Raw genomic sequence first — 8,957 nt, 5'->3', positions numbered from 1 at the left:
AGACAGTATAAAATACTGCACAGCATGGTCCTGCAGTGCAAAATGAAATTAAAGATGTTACACGTGAAAGTCAACCTTTGCTAAGACAAAACAGTGGTTTATCATTGATTGGAAACCCGTCTGCCGCCTGACTGCAACAATCTGTCAGCTTCAAACAGCCAGGAGTCTTTTTGTTTTATCTGCCTTTGTTAGCAAAAGATATGAGGAAGCCTTCTGATGCAAATATTGTAACACAGCATGAAACTGTGGAAAACAGGAACCATCCTATTTCTGTGATAAACACGAGATATCTGCCTGGAAATGGGAAAACTATGTCTTATAGAATTGTTTGAGTTAATCTAATTTTTAGAGGTCTGATGCATTAATATGCCAATCCACTTCTAGCCTGCCTGCTAATCTGTTATTCTGATACTGTTACAGAGGTGTTAATCTCTATAAACAGATATCTACACATATATGCAGAAGCTGTAAGCGACAGAACAAGATTTTGGTATAGAAAGTATTCTGATTTCCATTTGTAGTCTGTTTGTAGTCAGAGTAGTAGCCTATTTAACAATCATGTTGGACAGGCAAGTAAACAGTCTGGGTGGACAGTGTTGTGGCAGTTAGGAACTTGAGACACAGAACAAAGTGTGAATTGGGGTTCAAAAACTACAAAAAGACAAAGTGTTGTTGACGAAGTTGGCCTTGACGCATGTACTGCAGAGACTTAACAATCTGGCAGAGTCTGGACGTCTGAGCCGGGTTTTATACTGCAGTGGTTTGAGTGCTGATGAGGTTCAGGTGTGCAGGTTCAGCAGCTGCTGGCACTCAGGAGGATTGGCAGGAGGAAGGAACCAGGAGGCCACGCCCATCAAACACACTAAGTGCGGTTACATGATGGCTTCTCATTCGGAATGAAATAAATCTGAATGAAATCATTCGGAATTAAAGTTTTTCCAGGTAGTTTACATGGGAAATATGAGGGTTTACACGGGAGATCAGTTTAATCGCCTTTATTCAGGTCCGCGCAAGGTTTGGGGCAGGGAAGGTTTCTGATTGGATAGGGGGCGGGGCAATGTTACGTGTTTACGTTTAACGGAAGAAAACACTGTAGTCCTCGCTCCGAATAACAAGATGCTTGACGACGACGTTCTTAGTGCCTTTTTCGGGCTTGTTTTGCTTATATTCTTGAAGCAGCAGTACGACAACAACCTTGTTCTGCTAATGCTTCGTCTGTTGAGGAGGAGAAGAGAGGTAGAAGGTCGAAGAAGGAAGATAGAAGACCGTGCTGTGGCGTATGGAAACCGGTGAGTGCAATGAGTCCGACTGCTCTATCGCAGCCCGTTGCTATGCACGCTACGTCATCGTGCCAGAAGGGCAAGGAAACGAGCATGCGCAGAAAGAACGGAATGGCTGGAATCAGGTAGGAGGTGTATACAAGACAGAAAAATTGTTCCATTCGGGTTCTGAAAAGGAATATTCCACCCCTGTGCACCCGATTAGATTTTCTTTCGGGTTGGCTGTTTTCATTCGGGCTGAGGTGTTTACAAGGAGCATTTCTATTCGGGTAGGGCTTCCAACCCGAATGCAAAAGGAATACATGGCTCCATGTAAACGCACTGACGGAGACAGACTAGGAAGGGGAACAGGAAACACAAGGAAGAGGCAAAGCTGAAACCCCGACAGAGAGGCAGAACTTACTGGCCAAACTGCAATCTCGGACTCCATCAGCTATAGTCTGAAGTTAGCTTTATATTAGCTTTTTTAAATGTGCAGTCATATGCAGATATCCGTTTATACATATGAGCTGAAAATATTGGCCCTCGTCCCCAAAGGTTTATCGTTGTTGGCCGATAGCCAATGTGTTCTGAGACGGCAGAGATATAAAACCCAATTTCACCTGTTACACCTCGTCCCTGTGCAATCATTCTCCCTCTCAACCGGCTCTCAACATTTATTCCTCCAGGGAAGGTTTGCTGGGTACACAGTCACTTGTCAGAATCAACCTGTTCAGTCTCCTGTGAAACCACCGCTCTATTACCATTGACTGCTGAGCAGTTTCCCCCAGAGCAAACAGGCTGGCCTGCCGTCAGAGGGGTCAAAAGGTACAGATGACCTCAGGGCTGGGTTTGTTACACTACAGAAATTCTATAAAATAATACATCAAAACCCCACCAACCAAAAAGAAAAAACTACAAACCATATCAAGCAAAATTACAGAAAAGCAAGTTTATAAAAAATAAGTAGTGATTTAAAAGAGGTTAGTGTGGTTGCAAGACAGGTTTCTACAGGGAGACTGTTAGAAAGCTTTGGGGCCTGACAGCAAAAGTCTCCTTCAGTTGGAAGTCTATTGAGGGACGGTTAGTAGATTTTTGTCAAACAATCTGAGATTGTGTGCAAGTAGGCAGGGGCCAACCCGGTCTCACTCCACAGACGTTGAAATGATCAGACATCCATATGTGACAAGTCGGAGTGAGAATGTGTTCTAGGGGCATAAAAGTTCACAGATGCATGCTGGATCATGTTGTGCTTTAAAAGTAATGAGTAAAACCTTAAAATCAATCCTAAAGATAAACAACGGCAGGTCGTCAAAATTGGGGTTATGTAATCTCTTTTATTTGATCGAGGTTTACAGCATTTTGTGCAATCTGAAGGCGTGAGCGTGCTTTATTGTTTAGGCAGGTAAAGAGTGAATTACAGTAGTCTATTTTATTAAAAATAAAAGCATGAATAACTGTCTAAAAGTCAGTGAATGATCTGATTTTTGAAACCATTCGAAGTTGATAAAAACAGGACTGAACTACATTACTGACACAATTGACACGGAGGGTACAGGACGTCTTACTTTCGTGTGATGCCACCTTCACTCAAGCAAACCATCATGCCAGGCTCGAAGGTCAAACATCCTGCTCAAAGACAAAACAGAAAGTGGTTCTTGCTCGCTTTTTAGGTTTGCAGATGATCCCATTCTGCTAGAACACCACCACCCACCCATGAAGGCTCCGGTCTCCTCTCATATGCAGTGGGATCACAGAGAGGTTAGAGATGCTGCTCCACAGAGACGTCACCCACAGTCCCGAGCACTTGCTGTATCTTTCATCTGACTGCCCTGTAACACTCTCACTTGATCGACTTCTCGTCAGCACCCATGTATCCTCAAATACATCTCACCACCGCATCAATATTCATGTATCGATTCCATCTCCGTCTCATTTTCATCCTCAGTTAAATCTTCCTCATCCGCAGTCGCGAGTTTGTCTCACAGCTGTGAGTCTGTGGCTTGTGCATGCCGTGGGTTTATACACAGAACAACTGAATGTATAAAATATTAGCTGCAGCTGCTTGGTATCGATTTGCAGCCTCGTTACATAATCCACATCACAGTTGTTTCAAAGTTTAAGGATTATTTTTTAACTTTATAATCGTTGTTACCTGGATTCACCTTATCAGTGTAAGTGACAGATAAGAGCATGGATGGACTCCCAGACATCCATTCCTATCAATAAACTCACAGTGAGGATATGTTCTATGGCACATAAGCATAGGATTAGGGAACAAAGAAGACAATCAAACACGGAAGCTCCAGTGGTCACAACAATTACACATTCATGAATCCGAGGTAATCCGCGGAAATTGCGGAAATTTGCTTTTTAATAGGGGCCGAGTAACCTTGTGTACAGCATATGAGGATTTTCATCCCCTCTCTTCTTTCCCCCTCGCTGAAATCAATAATGGCAAGACACGAAGCAACGTCACAGTTATATTTAACAGCCAAACATGCCTTTGAACCTTCTGATCCTATCCATCAACGAGGGGGGATTTATATGTGCAATAATAATGGGGGACGGAGATATGAGAGGTGCGCCCTGTTGAAGGCATCTCTGGTTTGTTCTTCCCTGGAGGTTCACGCTGTCTCACTGTCTGGCTACAAACGCTCATGTGCCAGGGCACGATCAAACATATTCAAATGCTTGCATTTGCCTGGGCCTCTCCTGTATCTCATTAGTCGAGAGATTGCTCTTGGCGACCTTGAGAATTGTTTCTACTTCACAGGAACAGACCAGGACTTCAGAATGTGTTTTGGTTGTTTGCTCTCTGCTGTAAAAGTGCCTTTTGTAAACAGTTTCAACCTTAGAGGTCAAAGATGATGGATAATCATTATACTCTAATGTTTGCAGGTGTACAGCTGCCGCTCCGCAAAGAGAGAGAGCAGCAGTTCAATGTAAAATAAGAAACGCTGGTGCTGTGATTTACCAGATGTCTATCAAAAAGACAGACGAGTGAGGTTAGATTGCTGCCCTTTAATGACGGCTGGAGGACACAGGTGAAGTGAAGCATGTCTCTACCAGGGATGACCTTTCGTTTATCTTGAGGTCAAACATGCAGGGGTGACACAAACTCATTTTGTTTTCACTGACCTCACTACAGTGGTCTGCACAGCTGGGGTTAAATAAACCTTAAAGGAGATGTGACATTCAGAGCATGTCTATGATTCAGAGTCTGAGCGGGGATTGCTTTCACATGGCTCTCAACATGGAGGTGGCTGAGCCGGCAGCTAGCAGCTAACGGGGCTAACAGTGTGAAACATTCTAATGGTGTCGTTCATTCATTTTCCATAACCATTTATCCCATTGGGGGTCGTGGGGGGGCTGGAGCCTATCCCAGCTGACATTGAGCGAGAGGTGGCATACACCCTGGACAGGTCGCTGAGAACAGCCCATTGGTCCGACCATATTAAACCCATTGTTCCGAAGTCTGTTCTGAAATCATCATGATGCCCTGTGGTTAAGGTCTGGTTAGGTTTAGGCACAAAAACCACTTGGTTAGGGTCAGGAAAAGATCATGGTGTGGGTTAAAATGAAAAAGAAAGTGACAAACACATAAGCTGTGAGCCTGCTTCACCTCAAGCCTTTTCCAGCTGACCCATAGCCGGTCGCGGCGCACCATCAAGGCAGAAATACGCCCGCCAGGAGCCGTTCAGTACCGCGGACCATCGGACTAATGGGATGTCGGACCAATGACATGGACCCAGGTCGCCAGGCTTCACAGGGCTGACACATACAAAAATTCTAACTCACATTCACACCTACGGTAATTTAGAGTCACCAGTTAACCTATCTTGCATGTCTTTGGACTGAGGGAGGAAGCCAGAGTACCCCCACCCGAGTTCAAACCAGGAATCCTCTTGCTGTGAGGCAACAATGCTAACCACTGCACCATCATGCCGCCAGCATGAAACGTGCTAATGGTGCATTGTGTTACTCTCGCATGGAGCATTTTGCAACTCGTGAGTATTCACCCTTAACAGTTGTGCTAATGGTTATGCTGGCAAACTGACCGCACGAGGCAGCTAACGGCTAGCTTGGTTTGCAGTGAAGCACAACCAATAGCTGGATGTAAACACATTAAACACGGAGGCTCTCTGCCCTGAGGCAGCATGAACCAAGAAAATAACACTCCTATTATTTATCATACTGTCACGGCAGCACATCACCGCTTCATGCCTTCTGTTGTTTACTTTCCACAATAAAAGACTGATTTAAGTCACCCAGAGCTTTTTGCAAAGAAGCAACTAAACAAAATAGCTTACACAAGTCCCAGGTACATTTTCAGAACTCACCATGTAACGTTAGTCCTTCAGTGTAGCTATGGGCAGGCTGGCAGGAAGGGTCAATGGTAGACCTTTGAACTGGATCAAGTGCAACAATTTATTGACTGACTTAAATCACTGACAATACAATTGATAAATGAATGTATTATTATCATTAAAACACCTTTCAATGTGCCATGTGATGCCCCCAGGGGCCACTAAGGAAAAAATCAGGGTACATGGAGAGAACAAGGAGGAAAAAAAAGTGAAGAAGCACCAGATATGACAGGCAAAGCTGAACGGAAGGAAGACTCAGACTCATTTTTAGCAAATAAAACCTGCTGTATCAGGCTCACTTTTAAAGCTACAGTGAAGACACAGGAATCATATTAAATACAGGACCTGAGGCATCCACTGGTACCAACTATGTCAAGCTATCTCATCAGAAATGGGGCCAAATGAGGCTCCAAGTTTACACTAAATGTTGGTGAGGGGAAAAAGGAATATTGCCATTTTCTAAAAATGGCATATTTAAATATTTCTGCATACTGGGGTCCCTGAACAGTCTTGAAATTGCATAATTTGGGTATGACTGGAAAACCAGGAGCTAACATGCACGCATGGCTGGACCGTCTCCCACAACAAGCCGCAGCAGAGAAGAACATTTTGCCTTTTTAACATCTAGCATGTATCGATTGGACATGCTAGAATTTTCCTCAGTTAGACAAAAACAAATAAGGTAGTTTTTGGAGCCAATAAGGAGGAATGATTAAAAGTCAGTGCTCAGCTTCAGTTTACATCATTAAAAACCACAAACCAAGCCAGAAATCTTGGTGAAGACTCTGACGCGGATTCCAAAAAAGCCACATTAAGACAATTACAAAGTCAGCCCTCTATCACCATAAGAATATAAATGCCCATGCATTTATTGTCAGTACAGTGTCTTTACAGGTCTCTTTAAAAAAAATCAATCTGACAGATGCAGCTGATTCAGAACGCTGAAGACAGTCGATCACATCCAGTTCTGAGGTCTTTACACTGACTTCCTGTCTGTCAAAGCACTGATTTCATAATATTACTGTTGGTTTATAAAGCCCCTAATGGATTGGCGCCAACATACATTTCTGACCTTCTGCTACACTGTGAACCACCCAGACCACGCCGGTCGTCTGGAGTAAGTCTGCTTCCTCTCCCCAGATTCAAGACTAAACATAGAGAAGCAGCGTTCAGTTTTTATGCACCACATATCTGGAACAAACTCCCAGAAAAGTGCAGGTCCACTGCAACTTTAATTTCTTTTTAATCAAGGCTGAAGACCTTTCTGTTTGCCGCTGCCTTTTTTTAAATCTAATAATTATCTATTCTTTTATTCTTCTACTTTATCCCTATCTTATTATATTTTAACTAAAGGTCCTTTTATACTGTGTTTCTTTTGCACTTTGCATCTCTAGCACTTGGACTTGCCCTGTTCTTGAAATGAGCTATATAAATAAACCTGCCGTGCCTTAAACCAGTCACCCAGTGTCATAACTGTTGTGTAATAGGTTAAAGGAAAATGTGACGTCTGTTATTTGTAGCATTAATAAGAGCTATAGACAGGGTTTGGGTGAATGCTGTAGATTCAATCATTTTGGGATCTGATTCCAGGATAGTCATCTTCAAAGAGAGAATCACATCTGGTCACTCAGACGGGGAAAAAATAATTACTTTTTTGTGTCTTGCTGGCAAATGTTTGAAGGTAAATCAAACATGTCCACTACCCCTCACATTTTAAATTAAATTCTGACTTTTCTTTCATTTAAATGTGTGTTCAGCTCAGTAACAACAGGGGGGAGGCTGTTTAAGGAGATAACACTTGTTTGTGTACATTAAAGTTTAGAGACTAGTTTTATTTTTTTGCATTGCTAATATGGAGTCATACATCAGTTCAGGAAGGACCCAAATGCAAAGCAGGAGGCAGGTTGGAGATTAAAACAAAAAGCGGGCTTTAATGAAGCTGATAAAAAAAAACATCCAGTTAACTCAAAGTGCAAAAGAAAGAAGTACCCAACCTAAACTGAAGACCACCCGGGATAATACGATGGATTTAGGGAAGAAATCCAAACAGAACGCAAGACACCAGGCAGGAAACGGAGCAGGGAATGACACCAAGAGCACAGGTTGGGGGTGAACACAGGAACACTGCTTTTCAAAGCTTTCATCCACATTTCACTGTCTTCTTCATCTAATGAAGATGTCTCAGGTCATATATGACAACTCATTTGACAGAAATTTCCCACATGATAAAGCCTGAGTCATCTCTGTAAACTCAATGAAGACTGAGAGATGAACTTCCAATCTCAAATCTCACGCAGTCTCTGAGGAATGTTTCCAGCACCTTGTTGAATCTGTGCCACAAAGAATTAAGGCAGTGCTGAAGACAAAAGGGGTCCAACATGGTGCTAGCACGGTGCACCTAATAAAGTAGCCTGCAAGTGTATTTTAATGTGAATAAAGACTGAATAAAAGTAATGGACATGGAGTCCTGTTTTGAAGCCTCAAATTGGCATTTTGACCGTCACCATGTTGGATTTTTGAAGCCAGAAATGATGTTCAGTTGGTGCTAAGGGGCCCAAAGTGTGCCAAGAAAATCTCCCCCACACCATTACACCACCACTAGCAGCCTGAACCGTTGATACAAGGCAGGATGGATCCATGCTTTCATGTTGTTTACACCAAATTCTGACCCTACCATCTGAATGTCACAGCAGAAATCCAGACTCAACGTTTTTCCAATCTTCTATTGTCCAGTTTTGGTGAGAGTTTTGGTGAGCCTGTGTGAACTGTAGCCTCAGTTTCCTGTTGTTAGCTGACAGGAGTGGCACCTGGTGTGGTCTTCTGCTGCTGTAGCCCATCTGCTTCAAGGTTGGACGTGTTGTTGGTTCAGAGATGGTCTTCTGCAGACCTTGGTTGTAACCAGTGGTTATTTGAGTTACTGTTGCCTTTCTATCATCTTGAACCAGTCTGGCCATTCTCCTCTGACCTCTGGCATCAACAAGGCATTTTCACCCAGAGAACTGCCGCTCACTGGATAGTTTCTCTTTGTCGGACCATCCTCTGTAAACCCTAGAGATGGTTGTGTGTGAAAATCCCAGTAGATCAGCAGTTCCTGAAATACTCACGTTCAGAGTAATTTAAATCGCCTTTCTTCCCCATTCTGATGCTCGGTTTGAACTTCAGCAGGTTGTCTACATGTCTAAATGCATTGAGTTGCTGCTACGTGATTGGCAGTTGAACAGTGTACCTCATGAAGTGGCTGGTGAGTGAGTGTCAACATTGCATTTCCAGCTTGTTGCGCTGCCCCCTAGTGGCCTAAAATAATCAGGTATTGCAGGTTAAATTCCAA

This window comes from Epinephelus moara, chromosome 24 (assembly GCF_006386435.1).
Source record: "Epinephelus moara isolate mb chromosome 24, YSFRI_EMoa_1.0, whole genome shotgun sequence".
Taxonomy (NCBI): domain Eukaryota; kingdom Metazoa; phylum Chordata; class Actinopteri; order Perciformes; family Serranidae; genus Epinephelus; species Epinephelus moara.
The sequence above is the reverse complement of the archived record's forward strand: the minus strand, read 5'-3'. Positions refer to the sequence as shown.